At 38.7% G+C, this 19,102-nt stretch overlaps 1 protein-coding gene across 10 annotated transcripts in view; it reads right to left on the bottom strand.

The window, feature by feature from the left end:
* Positions 1-17,850, bottom strand: part of SEMA6D (semaphorin 6D) — a 559,989-nt gene extending 542,139 nt beyond the window's left edge. For 9 of the 10 annotated variants that reach the window (XM_074327787.2, XM_019730702.3, XM_074327778.2 and 6 more), the window contains exon 1: positions 17,712-17,850. The gene's annotated coding sequence lies outside the window, so the exon portion shown is untranslated. The remainder of the gene's footprint in view (positions 1-17,711) is intronic. The other variant, XM_074327776.2, reaches the window with a different exon arrangement.
* Positions 17,851-19,102: the final 1,252 nt, after the last annotated feature.

Raw genomic sequence — 19,102 nt, 5'->3', positions numbered from 1 at the left:
TTTAGAAAGTTTTTACATAAAATAAATATTTGAGGTGAAAAACATTTTATAAGGGTGGAGTTGAACATAGGGGAAAATATGTTTTCAGTTCTTTTGCAGTTAGGTTTTAACCTTGAGACTACATAATTTCCTTGAAGGAATTGCTAAAATATCTCACACACACAGAGATACATGTACATACCCACTTACATATTTAAATATATAATTCTCCCCAAAAAACTAAAAATAGAATTACCATATGATCCAGCAATTCTACTTCTGGGTATTTATCTGAAGAAATCCAAAACACTAATTTGAATAGATATATGCACCCCTATGTTCACTACAGCATTACTTACAATAGCCAAGATATGGAAGCAACCTAAGTGCCCATCAATAGACAATTGGATAAAGAAGATATGGTACATATATATAATGAAATATTACTCAGCCATAAAAAAGAAATCTTACCATTTGCGACAACATGGATGGACCTAGAGGGTATTATACTAAGTGAAATAAGTCAGAGAAAGACAAATACCATATGATTTCACTTACATGTGGACTCTAAAGAACAAATAAACACAACAGAAACAGACTCATAGATACAAAGAACAAACTAATGGTTACCAGGGGGAGGGGGGGAGGGCTGCTGGGTGAAAAGGGTGACAAAAATAAGAAGTACAAATTGGTAGTTACAAAATAGATCGTCACGGGGATGGGAAGTATAGCACAGGGAATATAGTCAATAATATTGTACTAAGAATTCTGCGTGGTGTCAGGTGGATACTACACGTATTGGGGGGAAATCACTTTGCAAGTTATACAAATGTCTAACCACTATGCTATACATCTGAAACTAATATAAAATAATATTGAATGTCAATTGTAGTTGAGCAATTTTTTAAAATGTAAGAAAATAAAAAATAAGTCTAAGTAAAACAGGCATGTTGGGATTCTCTGCCATTTTGGGTAAGGCACACGCACATGCACTCTTCCTCCAACACAGAGTCTTAAACTTTGCCTTGTTTGCCACAAAACTAACTCTATCCACCAAGACTGCTCAGCAAACACCTCACTGGAAAGGTGTTGTTAATTCAGAGAAACAGCAGAGTTCTCTAGGTGGTGTGATTCATGGTAGGTACTGAGCATCTGAAACAATGGGTTTTCATAAATTTCTTCTCCACTTTAATATAAACCTTCTCATTAGTCAAAAGACCCATTGAACTATCCTAACAGATTTGCTACCTCAAACGTTTTTGCGGGAAGTTTAGAAACAAAGAGATAGGAACAAATAAACAATGGATCTTGCAGTTGGAAACTTTTTAGGTACATAGGTAAAAGCAGCCAGGGCAAATGTATAAGGGACTATACTTTTTCTTTTCCGTGTGTCCCTTTTCCTGTTTGAAGTCGTCAGAGTGATAACTGTAGAGCAAGTTCCTTCCCAGGAAGCTATCACACACTGTACCCATTGAAACTTTATCATTTGGGGGTTTCAGAATGGCATACAAAATACTGATCCACAGCTGCCCCTCCCTCCTGTCACGGCATATATTTGTTATCCTTTGCTACCAACAGTTTAGAAAAATACTGATGCCAATGAAATGAAATTAAAATCTTGGCCTCTGGATTTAGAAAAAAAATGTAGTTTGAATACTCACTCTGTTACTTACTAATTTATTAACTCTTCTCAGCCTCTCCCAGACAAAAGAAAAAGAACAGTCTCATGAAAAGGCAAGTGGGCATCTAGGTCCCTGCTCTGTACACCCACAATGTTAAAGGTTCAGGGTGGAGTTATGGAACACAGGAGCCCTCCTAAACGGGGAAATTCAGAGATGAAAAGGGTAAGCTCCAAGATGTTATTAAGCCCACCTATTTCACTATCTTCAGGGAACAACATGATTTTAGCCACAATAGGATCCACATTTTAAAATGGAGAAGACTATCATAGAGGCGAGGAGACAAATACAAAGAATGGGTTCATTACTACGTTTGGAAATGAATTCACTCAGGTTGATGTAGTAGGAAGGAAATTAGAAAGAGAAAGAGGCTGAAGGCCCTATCTCTAGATTAGGCCTGGAAATGTCTAGTGTCAGTGAGACACTTAAAGAAGGAGGCTAACTGAAGCAACCTGTCACTCCCTGTACATTTTTGTGCACATGTGAGAAGCAAGAGGTACAAACAGAAGGAATCAGAAATCAGCTTGGGCCATGGTTCTAAAGTACATAACTGCTACTGTGGAAAACTCAGCAGGAGTATGTAGGAGGAGGGTGGAAATTCACTCATTCTTTTCTGAGATGTGAAAAGAACATATAGTTTCTTTATGTCTCTGAGATAATTTTTCTTTGAGTTGACCTACCCCACTTAGACTTACTAATAAACACTGTTTTAATTTTGTCATACTTTCAATAGTCTCAATAAATTTAAATATTGAGTCTATTCAAAGTTCATTCTTTAGTAGGGCTGTTTATATAATCATTTTCTGGAGTCCACAGTGTTTTTATGGTAAATGCTCAGTGTTTCAGATCTCTTCCTCTTCTTCCTTTCTTCCCTAAGATAATTCCTGGCTTGATGATGAGTTTATGACAGTGAATGGATAGGCGCTCCAATCCGTGCCAGTGAACTTCAGATGCTCTTAGGTCCCTGAGATTGAGCAGTAGGACTACTCTACTTCTTATGCGGATAACCTGGAGTGATATTCAAAATACTTAACACTGGGTATGGCATGGCATGAACCAATCCGATTGGATGCCAGTACAATAAAAGCTATCAGAATAGATACTGGCTGTAATAAATGATGTAAGCATACCTTTGCAGGTCTGCTAAGTGTAAGTGCTGTAGGTAACTACTGAAATTTGGCTGTCCTCTCTAGTCTTTAGGAAGAATCTGCTGATGTCCCATCATTGTGTCCACAGGCAAAGCCATTTCTCCCAGTCCTTAAGACTCCACCCATAGCATGCAGTTTCTTCATTCAGACCTCAAATTTCCACTAGTCTACTAGCCACCCCATAATCTCTACATTCCTTCATTGGGATACAGCTTTTGCATCCCTCTTTGGAGGTTCATCAGTCGAGCAGATGACCACCACCATTGCATTACTCTTGCCCATGTCACACGGGGGCTCTTCCTAAAATCACAATTTGCTCCTAAAATCTGGTAAGCAATGTCACTAGTATTCTTACTGAATCCCAGTCTATTTCTAGTCTTGAACTCAAAGAAAGTCAGAATCTTAAATAACTCACTACCGGGTTCTCTAATTCCATAACCGTTTTTTTCCTGCCACAATTCCTTAAGGCCAAAGGAGATGGCTTTCATTTTCTCTGTCTCAACTTTCCTTGGCTCTACCCCCTGGAATGCACTAAAACTCTCTGATCTATTCCACCAGTCTTGGTTCTTCATTTGCTGAGAGCTAATGGATTTAGAAAATCCTTTTTCCTCAATAATACCTGACTTTCAAGAAAATTGTTGTGCTTAAGTAGTCAAGAAGTTAAGCTTTGAAATGCAAAGTTGATCAGTGGGCCCTCTGTTTTAAGTAGTTCCAACTCTTTCCTTTTCTAAGGCAAAAGGCCTCTTGACTCTGAGAGGAAATTATTTCAATATATAAAAAAATTGTTCCTTAAAATATGAATTAGAAATTAACAGAAAGTTGTGATCTATTTTGAAAATTAGAAAAACATAGAAAATATAAATGATAATACTTAGATCACTGTATACTTTCATAACAATAATACATAGTTTTTATACTTTGCACAGTATATCAATTAGAGGTAACATGGAAATACAGACTTCTACATCAAGGGATAAAATCCAGATATTTTAGAAATAGTGTCCAAAGCAGTCAAAGAAATAGAAACGGGTAGGCTGACAAAAACCCTTCCATGAGTCATGGATCAGCAAGCAGGATTTTAGGTTGTGCTGGGATTATTTCCCTCCTAATTTTGTTGTTGTTGTTGTTAGATTTAAATCAGAGGCTATGAATAAACCATTGTGGACCTATCTCAATTTATTTCCCACCTCCACCCCTTATTTTCAATCCCTAGCCTAGGTCATGATCACAAAAAGACACTATTGCAAGTTCAACCTCTGAAATAAATTTAGCAACGCAAAGGATAAGAATAGTGCTCTGTACAACACCTGAACTCTAATCTAAAAATAGAATTTGAGGGGCCATCCTAATTCATCTTTTGATTTTCTACTCTATTCCAAGAATTTAAAGAGACTAACTTCACTGTCTGCTTGAACTTAATAGTGTCAACACATGAAGACCAGTTAAGTTTGGCTCTCTAAACATCTAGAAGATAACTTCCCATAGAAAACACAGCTTTAAATCACGATGAGAATATATTCTGTGATGAGAGTAAAATCTCACAGTTTTGGAGAAAGAACAGTTGTTCTCAAAAGTACCAAGGTGATATTAAGGAATTAACTGAAGAAACTACAAACCACTGCCTGCAAGTAACCACCCAAGGTATTTAAATTCAAATTACAGAAAGCAGAGGTTCAGAGTCCCCATTTAGTTGCACAGACAAAAGTTTTCTGTATCTGTAAATGATTTTTTCCCCCCAACAGTGCTAAGATCTACTAGTATATCCTATTCATGACACTTTTCCAGCATTTAGAATCTGGCATTTTTCCCAGTTACTAAAAATTCTAATGAAAAGCAGACACATAAACCCAACCCGACAAGCTTAAGATCTTTTGTTGGTTGTCTTCTATAATTGATATTACATGTATATTTAGAATAAACGGACTCTGTAGCCTTGTGTCAGTTGCTCATTCTAACAAGTTTTACATTCTCTTGAATTGTGTGCAACTTGAGAAATTTCCAATCATCTTACTTTTAAATACCTCAGCTTACAATATAAAAAGGCTTACAGCTTATTTAAATAAAGACATTATACGTAGCTCTGCCTGCCTCTTTCAAAGTACTCAGTCAATTAACATAAGCCACCTTCCAGAGGATTTGCTTTAAGTCAGGTGGAAAGGAATATTATCTCAGAATCAAGGAAGGAAAAAAGAATATGGAATGCACAGCAAACCAAATCTCTGGAAAAAAAAGAAGACTGTTCAATTTCCCCATATTTTAGGGGTGGTGGTGATGGGCCTTTTTCCTCTTTAAAACGTTTTGCCAAAGATTGCATTCTGAGCATGACAAAAGGGCCTCCAGGATGTCTCTGAAGGGACACAATGTCCAAAACGTTGCAGCCCCTTCTATCAGACAGAGGCTCAGAAAGTCTCTCTGCAGCTTTCAAAATGATGCAGGCTCAATTACCCTCAGGGTGCTGTGAGTGGGGCAGCACCATTAATCATTCCCAGGGCACTAAATGCCCCGAAAACTGTTCTGAGTCCCTGAGCTTTAGGGGTGCCCAAGAACCGAGCTGGTCTCTGACAGCTGGGCCATACTGCCACCTGGAGGTCAGCAGAAAACACAGCTCCTCTGACGCCAGTCTTTTCCCCTCCGCTACTCGAGCTATAAGGTGGGCTGTGCTGAATATCCTCTCCTTCTTGGACACTTAACCCTGTTCTTCCTCCGTCCAAAAATGATGGGACTTTCCCCTTCATCGTTCAGTTGCTTGTGGAGCAAGTGAAGCCAGTATCAGCAGGCGAAGGCAAGCAGTCCAATGGTTGTTGCCCTCCATGTTTTCCTCATCCATACCCTGACACACCTTGGAGACCTAGATTTGGGTGCACCTTTTCTCTTGTTACCCATCCAGTTGATCAACATTAGGGATCTCATGTTCTGTTCTAGGGATAGGACATAGTATCCACCCTCAAAGTGCTCCAACTCGAGGTAAAGAGGGAGAGAAGCAAATAGAGGGTTGTGGCCCAGTCATGATGAGTGCCCACATGGGGTGAGCACCAAGTGTTTGTGGGACTCAGAGAAGGGATATTTAAATTTGCCAGGGGTACAAAGATGTGAAGAAAGTCTCCAGTGGAAGGGACTCTTAAGGGACATCATGGAAGAACAATAGTGTGCTTCTGAAATCTGATGAACCTGTGGGCAAATCACAGCTACAAATACAAGTCATGTAACTTATAATTTTCATTTTCCTTACCTGAATACTTTTTAGTAACAGCACTAAATGTTATGAGAGGGGATGCAAATTATGTATGTAAAAGACCTGGGATAGTGTATTAGCTCAACACCAGAGAGTACCCTGTTTCCCCGAAAATAAGACCTAGCCGGACAATCAGCTCTAATGCGTCTTTTGGAGCAAAAATTAATATAAGATCGGGTCTTACATCATATAATATATCATATAATATAAGACCCACTCTTATTTTACTATATTAATTTTTGCTCCAAAAGATGCATTAGAGCTGATTGTCCGGCTAGGTCTTATTTTCGGGGAAACTCGGTAGCTGGTTTTGTTTAAATTATAACCGCTCTGGCAGTGCAAGCCAGACTGATCTGTGCAGAGAAGAGAGGTAGGGAAGGGACAAGACACAGCAAGTCAGGTGGGTGAGAGAACTCTGTGTTCATGGATCTTCAAGAATCATGTTATCACTGGAAACATTTCTATTTCACTCTACTTTTCATATTTCTGTAGGTCTCTCTCTCCTTTACCTTGTTTTTCACTGTGGCCACAGTCAACAGTCAAAGAAAAAGTAAGAATACCATTTGTTTTCAGAATATTAAACAAGTCTTTAAGTTTCTAGTGAGTTCTTGAAAGAACAATTATTTGGAGGAGAAATAGGCACCTGGAAAGAATTCTGTTTTCATCAAATTTTCTTTGGGCAACGTCTTAGAGAACTTTCTGTGTACTGACATTCGGATGAAATACTAGCACTAGTGTGTCCTACAGAATGCACTGGTGAGTTTGAATGAGCTGTAGTGACACCTCCTGGTAAGAGAAAGGGAACATCACTTGACACAAAACTTTCCACACCTTTGCAATTTTATGATCAAAAGCAGTACATGAAAACATCTTTCCCAGAAGTGTTTTCCTATCTGGGAAAAAAAAAAAAAAATGAAGAGATACACATTCACATATACACGTACACTGGTTTGACTGACTTCCGTTTTAAAACCCAGCTGAATTGAAGGAAAAAAATAGTGTTGTTTTTTTGGTTTGTTTTTTCATGGATCAAATAACTAATTTGACTTTTAAAAAATCGCTAATCCACTTATTTTGGCATTGTGATAGAGTCTTATTCAACATTCTCTAAATCAAGAAGTAAAATACTTTTGACGTTACTTTATGCAGTATTTTCAACCTGGTTCTTTGTGAAATGCTGGTCTGATATTTCCTCTGGAATGCCTAAACTATAAACACTCCAATACCTCACTCCAAACCTACCCTGTAACCCCAAAGCTGCAGTTTCCACTTAGGCTGTCCCTGGCCTGACGCATGTTCGGGTCTAGAGTCCCCCAATCCACCTACCTTTCTCCCACCTCTCTCGGCACTTTCAAACTCTCTACCTCTTTCAAAATGCACTTGTGTTCTGACAAGTATTTTTAAAGTTCTGTGGACCAGAGTTAAATATAACAAGTGTTAATAACTTAACCTTCTGTATCTCTTTAGCGACATATAGACCTTGAAAATATGTTAGCCCTTCTAGAAATACAATTCCATGATTATAATGCTTAGAATCTCAGTCATCCATCCAATATTTATTCAGTTTCCTAATAAGTACTACATGTCAGACCCTCTACTAGGCATTGGGATGGGGGGGGGGGGGGGACATACTAAGTGACCATGACAGACATTATCTTTGTTTCACAGAATTTAAATTCTAGTGGTCAGGTAGAGGGAAAAGGGTTAACAAACAAACAAATAAAACATTCCAATAGTATCAAGGTCTAAGAAAACAAGGTATCAAGAGTGAAAAAAGCATAGTAGGAAGTGTGCTTTAGATGAGTAGAAGTCAGGAAAGGCCTCTTAGAGGAGGTGGCAGAAGCGATAGGGAGACAAGAAGGATAAGAAACAGCCAGGGGGAAAGGCATAGGACAGTTTTCTAGGCAGAGGGAACAGCAGGTCAAAGGCCCTGTGACAGAATGGACTTGGTGTATCAATGGAAATAGTGAAGGAGCAGACAGTGGCAAGAGTTGAAGTTGCTGCAAATAATCATAAGGATTTAATTCAAACTGCAATGAGCAGTACTCGGATAATTATAAGAAAGTAAAGATACAATCTAATTAGGTCTTGACAAATAGCTAACAGATACTACTACTTACTGTATGCTAGTCATGCATTTAACACTCATACCAACCTTATATGGATAGGTACTAATATCCTCAATTTTATTGATGGGAAAATGGAAGTAAAGAGAAGTAACTTGCCCCCAGCTTCACAGCTAGTAAGTGACAGTGCTGGGATTCATACTGAGGTGGCCTATCCATGGGAGTCCATGCTTCAAACACTACGCAATGCTGCCCCTCAGATCATCATTTCTGCAAAAGCAACAGTGGAAGAACCTGCTGGTAGCTAAGGCAATGATCCAGGCTAGAAAATACAATGTCGTACTACAGAAGGACACCAGTGGAGACAGTAAAAATTAAATAGATTTGTGATATATTTTAGCAGTAAATTCTATGAGTTTTGATGGCTTGGATATGGCAGGCAAGGAGAATGCCTGGTGGGGACAAATATTTTCGTGACAGTTGAATCATACTACAGAGATGGCTTTCATTATTGTGTTTATTCAACAGACATTTTCTATGTTACCAGGCTCTTCCCATCAAAAAGTTTTCTCTGCTGAGTATGTTTTCAAAGGATTTGCTATACAGAACAATTTTCAACTCACTGTCCAATGAGACAACTTTTTTAATATGATTCACTTATTTTCTGGCCTTTTCTACGTACTTACAGAAAATCATATCATGGACTATGTACAGTGTTTTTTTTTCTTTTTATATATTTATATTATCTATTCTTACTTTGTCAAAAACTATTTTTTGAAAAAAATATTTTTAAACGATGCTTGTACTTTATTGGTTGTTTTTTTTCTATCTTAGCAAAGGTCTGTTGTTTCTGCTTTTTCACTATTCTAAGTAACATACTTTACATACATCTTTGACTCCAGTCCTTATTTCCCAAAGCTAAGCAAATAAACATGGAAGTTCAAGTCTAAGGAATAGTTTTCTTCACTGATACATTATATTTACACATTTCTACATCATATTCCACTAAGATGTAACAGTTAAAATACCAGTAGTGGATAAATGTGGCTGTGGGTGTCTGTGGATTTCTGATTGACATCAGTGAACAGGAAGCAAGGCCTTCATCTGAGAGTGAGGGTGCAGACAGAGGTACTGAGTGTTTAAGGAGACTAGCAAGTATGATATAGTTTCCCAGGGGAGTGAATGGAGTAGGCCAGTACAGTAAGATTACCTGATAACTTCAAGAACCCATTTAAGATTAATGAATATGAATTGATACCATTGTTATGTACTTTTTCCTAGGTGTGCTCAGCTGCATGAGTGCAGGCAAGAGTATAAGAGGTGGGTTTAATCAGGATTAAATTTCCAAATCTTGATCTTGTGGACCCTGAGAAAGAACATACCTACCAAGAAAGGCTCCTGGTGGCTAACTGGGCTCAAATTCAAAAGCAGAGTCTAGCAGCCCTTTCTAAACAAGGGTCTCTTACACAAACCACACTTCAGGGACAAGTTTGCACTGAATTGCTTGCCTGCATTGTGTTCCTGCCATTTGAGCCAGCCCTTATAAAGGACTTCCTGGAATTGTATTTCAACCAATAGGACTGAGACTTTCCTCATCTAATCAGAGCTGTGCAGATATATCCCCATTAGCATCGTCACTGACCAATCAGAGCAATTCCACTCTGACCAATCAGAACAGTGCTTTTTGGACAAATCAAACTTCGAATATTTGGAGTCCTTATTTGCATGAGGATGGACCAATCAGGGACCAGGGGCAGAGACCTCTCTGAATAAGTCAGCTACCCTCTGGCTTTGGGAGTACACTTTCCCTTTCCACCAAAGACTGAAGACTACATTTCCCTGGCTGGAGCTGAAACATCGAATGGAGACAGCTCAGTGGAACAGAGTGGATCAGACTGGAGCAGGTGGAGCAGAGCATAGCAGAGCTGTCTATCCAGAAAGGGGCCTTGCTCTATCTATGGCCTCCTCACAGCCTTGCTGTTCCAGAGCCGTGCTACTTCATAATTGAGTTGTATCACAATTGAATAAAGTTTCCATCTTCATCATATACCCTAAGTTTGGGATTTCTGTTAGCTTTGAATTGACACTAATGACCATCAATTGACTATTTCCAGACAGCTCTATTGGCCTTGAGTCTAATGTATGATACCTACTTGCTGGACATTGGATTTTCCATGTGTACCTCACTTTTCTCTTTTTTTCAGCAGCTCCATGCCACAGACCCCCATTCACTACTTCTTCACCTGCTAGACTTCTGCTTGTCCTTTTTGCTTCAAATCCCCCATTAAGCTTTGTGTGTCCACTACCACCCACCCAAACTGAAGTATCTCATAGCTCCCCCAGTAGCACATGATGATCTCTATCATTTCACCTACCATATTGTCAGTATCTCTATTCCCCATTTGATTCTAAATTCCTTCAAGGCAGGGACCTTTGTTATTGGTTGATCTTTTTTTTTTTTTTTTTTTAAATGCTCATTTCCCATCTCAAAAACCTCGTGTGTAGTAAGTTCTCATTGTTTATTAACGAAAGTGAGTTTTTCCTAATTAAGGAATAAACTTCCTAATATACCTTCACCAGCAAGAAATCAAGTTGCCTTGATCATACACACACCATACCTTACATGATTAATGAATGCATTTGTCAATAAAAAGTAACAGGCCTGAAAACAAATTATTTGACTACTTACTAGTCAAAAGAGTTAGAAATAAAGAAAGTATTCATTTCCACATGTAGCTGAGATCCAACATTTAGTTTATCTCTTTAGCTTTAGAATGATAGTAATAATTATAATACATACTATATTTGTATAGAATTATTCAGATTTTTGAAACATTTTCATGTTTGCAGTATGATTGTAAACACACACACACACTCTTCCAAAAAAAAAAAAAAAATGCTAAGTCCAAAAATGCAAATCCAACTATGGGGATTCCTTCAGAAAGAGTCTTTTAAATAAATCTTTAAGAAAAGATAGGCATTTCACCAATTTGGTAGGAAAAGTAGAACATTCCAGGCTGAATATAGCATGAAAAAATATCTAAAGGTTAAATAAATTGTAAACTTCTCTAATAAGTTATATCTTTGTAAGCAGAAATTATAGCTTATATATCTGTGCCTCTAGATTGTGTATAAAACCCATACTGAACATAAAATGTGCAGAATAAAAGAAGTACTTTTTCATCTTTTATTTAGTCGTTCTACCTTTAGGCAAACACAGACATGGAATAAAAAAAGGAAAGGCCAAATTTCGACCTAATAACATAGTATGGAAATTGCGGATACATTATAATTCTCTCACTGCATTCTTCATACACAAAATGTAATAGAAAGTAGAGATAAAAGAAACTCAATTGCCACTAGAGAATAAAATAGGATTTCCACTTAGATCTTTAGAGGCAGCTATTCTAAAAAATTAATTCACTTGATAAATGTTCAAGTTTCTTTCTCACTTTTATTTTCTGTGTGAACATTTATCCTATGTGTTCTGGATGGAAATGGATGTTACCAAATCTTTTGAGTTCAAATTCACAGCCCCAAGAGTTAGTCATACTTGAACAAGCTGGTGAAGGATAATTAAATTGGTCACCAAATACCTTAGGAATAATTTGAAGATAAATTATCTGCCCAAATGTTATTAATTATATATTTAGCACCTTAGGTAGCTTATTTCTGAGAGGCTTTAGAGATCAAAAGCGATGTGCAAAAAGTGAAGAGAATCAAAAGTAAAACATCAATTTGAATTGAGCTGCACAATGAGAATTTACTCCAGCACTTTGTTGCAATGTAATCTATAAATAACCCTCTGAGGTTCACTTGCCAATTAGGAATCATCACATGGCATGCACCTTAGATGTCAGTAGTTAATTTGCATGTCAGTGAAACATTAACTTGATGAAAATTTTAAAGCTTTGTGCACTATTTATATCATAATTGGAAGCAAAGTAAGTTGAACTAATACACAGATTTTCATTATATCCAATGTGCTTTTAAAAAGGCCAAGTTTAAATGATCAGTATTTATCATTGTCTGTTTGAAAGTTTGCTTCAGTTCAGGACAACAGATTACATTTTAGACTTTAAATTATATTTAACATTAACTGTAATTGAGATGTCTGGGGAAAAAACGGTGTCTATGTGGGAGACAGAGAAGATGAGACTCAGATTTACACTCAGAGGTAGCTGGTTAGATTTTAAGTTTAATTCAGAGTTTGTGGCCTTAGCTATAAACATGTCACCCTGGGTGAATAATTTAGTTCTAATTTTTTTTTTCAGGTTTTTACTTTTTTCCCCCACTCCCTGAGCTTTTTTTTTTTCTTTTTTTTTTCTTTTTTTTTTTTTTTTTACAGTCAAAAAGAAGTTTTATGGGAGGCCCCTTCTGAAAGCTGAAAATGATTGTTGATTCAAGTACAAAGGGGAACAACCAGTGGGCACTTAAACATAACTACTGTATTTAAGTACAGTACTTAGAACAAATGTTGTATTTATAGCCAGAAATTTCATAAGCTCCCATCCTGGTAGGATTTGGCTTGCCATCAGAATTGCCACACCTGTCAATCAGGTCCAGTCACTGGCTGATTGGATATCAAGCAGAAAAGCCAATGAAAGAGAAAAGAAGAGAAAAAGAAAAGAGAAAAGAGAAAAGAGAAGAGAAGAGAAGAGAAGAGAAGAGAAGAGAAGAGAAGACAAGAGAAGACAAGAGAAGACAAGAGAAGACAAGAGAAGACAAGAGAAGACAAAAGAAGACAAGAGAAGACAAGAGAAGAGAAGAGAGATAAATGTTTGGAAGTCTCCACTACAATGAAATCACAATGATATTTCCAACATTTATTTTCATGTTCACATCCTCAGGCTATTTGGAGTTTAATATACCCACAGGGGAATTGTTTCTAATAAAAAGATGTGGTTACTTTGCTTTACCGGTTGGTACTACTAATAGTGTTTTTCAAGAAAGTGGAAGCTAATCGTCATTAAAGATAAGGTATAAGCTTTCAATTTAATGCAAAATATATATATATATATATATATATATATATATATATATATATATATATATATAAAATGTTAACGCAACTCATTACTAGCTAATTTGTTATGTGTTTATGGCTTCTCGATCCAGCTAGAATATAAATATCTTTGGATCAGAAATCATATCTTAATTTTCCTAATATCCCCTCAGCATTTGCAATATTAGACCTGAATAATATTTGCAGACTTGATTGTATTTCTAAACATTTATTCATGTTAACTTTAATGGTCTGTCTCCTTCCATAATAATAAAAAAAATAGACAGTTTAACTGAGAAAATATATACATAAATAGAAAGATAAGGTTATTGAAAATGATAACATGCATATGCATTCCACAGAGCCTTAAATGATCAATAAATTAGATCTTGGATTGGCTTTGAGCTTTCTAGTGGCCAAAGCAAAAGAGAAAGTGTGATCAGTTTAAAAAAATTCACATTACCCCTGAGACTAAAAAACACCAATTTATTAAAAAAAAAAAAAGCCATATATCAAAAGCATACACAATCATTAATTTGCATTGCCTGATATTTTCATTTACAAATGTTTACATTTTTATTATTTAATCATGCTAATCTTTATTTTCAAGAGAATTTAAATGAATATTATTAAAAATAAAACCTAATTCAATACTTTTTCTTTATGTTAGTTTATTGGGAAGTAAAAGTAAATTTAAGATTTAAATACACTTATTTGAATCACTTAATTTGTTTCTGGTTGCATGTGGTTATGATAAGTGTCAAACTTTATTTTCCTCAGTAAACATTTAATAAGCATTAAACTTACAGAAGAAACTAAACTTTTTAAATAAAACGTTTGCAAAATGAATGTTGACAATTTTCATTTTTACATAAATAGAAAAGCGCTCCCTCCCCTCCCAACTCCCCACCTAAGTCCTACCCCTTGGGGGAAAAAAATAGCATAAGAAAACAATGGGTAGTTTTCATTACTTAGTATGAATTAAAGTCACCATTCAAATGTAACAAAGTAAAGACATTATGATACTCTATTACTTTGCCTTATGATAAATGAAGTTAGTACCTGAATTACTCGAAGATATATTATATGCTACATACTTTCAACTTCTAAAAGTCAAAGAAGTATTCCTCAATGAATTGTATTCAGTGAAACCTACCCTTCTTTTCCTGTATTAAGCTCTGACTCTTTCCAGGTTTAATAAAAGTTATTCTTTCTCTCTCCATTCCTCCCCACACTGATTCCCACATGTTTTCAACAGGAAGCCCCATAACCAGACAAAGTTGAAGATATTTACAGATAAATTTATGACATGGGAAAAAATAACAAAAGATTCAGAGCCAATAGAGTATTAACTTAAAAGGCAATTAATTTTGAAAAAGAAAAGGGGATGAACATAAACTCAGCAAGAGTCTGAATGATAGTATATAGTACAAATAATTCTCTATTTGGGGGTCCTGAGAAATTTCAGCAAGTGGTTGTGGAGTAATGAATGTTTGTAATTCATTAGCTACTATTTTAAAATGCAAAGCACACCATGACATCAATGATGTTCTTTTTAATCTTAACAAACAGGCTATTACAATTAAAGCACTTGCAAAAAGACAGTATATTTAAATATTGATTTTGATGAGGTTTCAATGTTTTAATGACAATAATTTAATAACACTTTATAATTCTATGGAAATAAAATGTGTTACGAGGTTGGTTTGAAAATACATGTGTTAGTGAACACCAACATTTTGTGAGTATTTGTAACAGCTAGAATTTCTATCCTGAAATTTTCTTTTCTTCAAGATCCTTTAGTAAGATTTTAGTGTATCCTTAAAAAAAAAAAAATCACTATTTACTTAAAAAAATATTTTCCCAAGTAGAGAACATAATAGCATTTTAAAGTGCTTGATTTTCTTTTCTCACTTTCCATCTTCCTTCAGCTCCTAGACAACAAAACAATGGTTCTTTCTTCATGTGGAACAGTAAACTCAATAAACACAAATGGCTAGGGGGCCTCACAGCAGTGAAATTATGGCTTCACAAGGACTTTTTTTTTCTCTTATGAAGAACAAGTTTAAAAGGACCTTTTTCAACATACTTTAAAGTCATGCATATTTCAAAAATATAATTAAATTGGCAACACTAAACATTGCTGACTGATAAATGAGACCAAAATAATTAAGTTCTGTTCTTTGTACAATCAAGATTTAGTGCAGCAATCAATCTAGGCAAGAATTTGTGGAGTCTAAAGACTTCAGAAGATGAACAAGCAACTAGCTACAACTGGTCATGTGGGAAGGTGCTTAAATGAATATACAGTTTATACATAGCTGTGGATACCTTCCAGGTCTTAGCCTTCATTAGAACCTGGTTGATTCATTGCTCATGTGGTCCTGTACTAAGTTGAACATGGTATGCAAGCAAACAAACAAAAGAAGAGTCCAAAAGATAATCCTATGCATTCAGTGAGCACTATTGATATTGAAAATGTAAAATAATAATAGACTGAAAATATAAAAGGTTTTTTCCAAAACCAAATAACAAAGCAGAGCACAGATACTGTGATGAATACCATTAAAGATATAAACATTAAAGTGATAAAGGAGAGAGAGAAAGAACACAATGAACTTTCCATATGTACATTGTGGAGCTGTGAGTATGGTTTGGATGCCTACTCCGGTTTCCATTATTATTTATCTTCTACCTAATTTCCTCTTTCAACCTTAGAATTAAACCTCACAGTTTTCCATACCCTAAGCAACAGTCTTACTGTATGGCTTTTCCCTGTGGAATAAGACTGTGGGTCAGAGAGAGGTTTTCATATTATTTCTCCTGGGGGCTGGAACTCCAGGCTTTAGCAGACTGATGCACTTAGCAAGTCCATCAGGGAGGTCAAAGTAAAATATAACCAGGGCAGTACAGTGTGTTAGTAACTACTGGGAATATACATATATACACATATACACATACATACATACATACAGGTGGGATTTTAAAGAATATATACATACATATATATGTATATATACATATATACATTATGTATATATACATATATACATATGTGTATATATATATGTATTCTTTAAAATCCCTCCTGTCACACGCTTATTCTAATTACTGCCCATGCACCCTAGAAAAAGAAGGAACAGCCTCCTCAGGGATATACACCCTCCTTTATAGTTGGCTAATGAACATGTGATATCGTTGTCATTTATGGAAATGGAAAAACTCAAATAAGAGTGCCCTACCCTCCAACAAAATGAGCATGCACTGGTTGTGTTTGGGCGTCTCCAAGTGGGGATGACGGGCACCTTTGGACTGCCGGTGCACGGCTGCCTCCATGAATGTTAGCGTGCGGCTAGGGCGGGGGAGCAATGATGTCTACGCCAGCACTTGGCAGTTTGTAGAGTGGAAATTGCACTTTGTTTTTTAAAACGGATTCTTCTCCCCGAACCATGCAATTCGACTGGCTGAAGGCACAAATAGAATAAATACACATTCAAAAAATGTGTGTGTGTGTGTGTGTGTGTGTGTGTGTGTGTGTGTGTGTTGGGGGGGGGGGGTTAGGGAGAAAAAACAACCCCACCAGGAACCTTTAAGAGAAACAGGTGCTAGCAAGAGAAAGCAGCCAATTAACAATAACACTTAAAACTCGATCTTCGTTACTCTGAAAACAATTTCACCGGGAAAACACAGCGCCCTGTTTCTAAGGGTTTAATTCACTACCATGTCCCCATGAATTAGAGTCCGTGAATCTAAGTTTCACACTCAGGAGCGGTTTTCGCTGTCGACTACTATTGCCCTCCGAGGCCAGAGAAGTCCGTTTCCAAACTGGGTAAGCCCTTTCCTCCTTTCAGCCTTGCCCCTCACTCCTCCAAGTCGTCACTTTTATCTACCGTCCCTGAGCGGTGTCTGTGTGGCTCAGCCCGGCCCCATGAACAGTCACCGCGAACAATGAACCAGACAAGGGACCCACCCAGCGAACGCCTGCTCGCCGGTCGCGCGCAAGCCAGCTGCTAGCGCGGGACGCTCCGGGGCTCTCGGTGCCCCCATCCTCTCCACTCCAGAACCCAAGAAAAGCAAGAGGATAGGTCGTTCCCTACGCCCAGAGCCCCGTGATCACCCAGCCTTCTTCCCAGCACCCACCAGTGAAAGGTGCTGTATCTAAAAAGAAATCTGAAGAGTGGGCGGCGTGGGGGTCCGGCCGGCTGCCCACCCCATACCCCTAGCCTAGTTGGGGGGTTTGGCACTCACTTGTGCCCGAGTCCGCGGCGTATTGAAATCCCGAAGGATTTGGGGTGGAGGCAAGAGGTGGGGCCAGGAGCAATAAAGTGGCTTCCGCTCCCTCCCCCCCCCCCCCCGGCCTGGCACGGTTCTGGGTTCGGGCAAGACACAAAAGACGGGTGGCATCAGTGCCAACAACTCTGCCACCGCCTCCGTCTGCGCTGCGCAGGCAAGCGGGGCCTCGGGGCCGGTCCCCGCGCCGCCGGGGCGCGCTGGGAGGCTGGGGCATCCCTGGACGCCGCCGAATCTGCCGGGGGCGCTTTTCGCGCAGCTATAGAGAGGCTGGGGAGCGGAGGAGAAATGGAGAGAAAAGGCAAGACTTACTTGGGGGCTGAAGGCTCATCCGGACTCCGGCTTCAGACTCCGGACGCGGCAGGTGTCTGGCACCGCGGGCCCTGGCGGAAGGCGCTGGCGCAGCTCCGAGCTGGGCTCCACTTCGCGAGGACGGGTAACTCCCCTTGCCACCCGGCCCCGCGCCGCGCTCTGCGCTGTCACCGCACCGAGAGACACAGGCACGCTCTTCACAGCCTCCTCACTCCTGGTGGGTCTCTCTGCCCTCCTCCCGCGGTTCGCCTGCTCCCCCACGGACCACACCCTGTCACCTCAGCAGCCCTCCACTCCTTCCTCTTTGACACTTCCACCGGTTACTCCGCCGTCAGCGTCCTCCCACCCCTCTCAGCCCACGTGCTTCTGCCGCTCCCTCCGCTCTGAACTTCCCCTGCCGGAGCCCCCACCTCTGCTCGGAAACCCACGGTCTCCCAGCAGAGGGGAGGTCCCAGGATGCAAGGAGGCTAACTGACCTAGGTCCTCACCCACCTTCCCTCAGCCCCTTCAGTCCACAGAACCCATTATTTTGATTTTGTGAATGCGACGGCTTGGGTATTGTGTACTAGATATAAGAATGTATATTTTACTGTGCCACACATCACTTTTAATATTATAGAAATGTGTGTTCCAGAGTGTCACTTAGTAATCACCTAGCAGGTAGTCACTGGCCCTTGGCGCTGGACTGTCAGCCCAGCTTTCTCCATATGTAGAAAGCCCAACAAAATTCCAGAACACCCTCTTTTGCCCAATTCGAACCAGTGCTATTTTATACTGAAACTCATCCACCCCGTTGTTTTGCTGTTAGAGAAATATTTTGATATTTACTTTTCCCTGTTCCTGCAAATTTAGAGGTTCCTTTCTTAGGGTTCCCCTCAGCACTCTGTTCTTAGTTTCATGATAGTTCTTAGTACCACCTATATGGTGTTACCTCTTCACTTGACTGCACGTGCTGTAGTCCATAAGTTTCTCCAGGCACAACTTTCTCATACTCATAACTTTATCAGCAGCTCCTAATATAGTTCTCAGTACATACTATATGCTCAAAAAGGAAAAAAAAAAACTGTTCAAGGAATGAATGTCCTTTAAATATAATGCAAGTGTTGGTGGTTTTATATATTAAAGGAATGAAGCCTTCAATCTTATTGTGAGGACAGGGTCCCAGAGAGCAGTTTCCAGACTCTCAGCCTCATGTGGAAAGGTGGTGACTCAGGTAGTAGATGGCCGTCAGCTGTAACTGGTTGGCCATCAGCTGTAACCAGTTAGCCATTGGCCACTGATATAACTGCCGTGGTTGAGTTAGCAAGCGGATTGCAGTTAGCAAGGAGTTGTTGGTTGGCGGAGAAGCAGACAGCAGATTGCTGATTGTGTGGAGCCTGCTTGCTGTGTCT

The sequence above is a fragment of the Rhinolophus sinicus genome, chromosome 3 (genome assembly GCF_057876585.1).
Source record: "Rhinolophus sinicus isolate RSI-liver-muscle chromosome 3, RSI-T2T, whole genome shotgun sequence".
Classification (NCBI taxonomy): domain Eukaryota; kingdom Metazoa; phylum Chordata; class Mammalia; order Chiroptera; family Rhinolophidae; genus Rhinolophus; species Rhinolophus sinicus.
The sequence above is the reverse complement of the archived record's forward strand: the minus strand, read 5'-3'. Positions and strand labels throughout refer to the sequence as shown.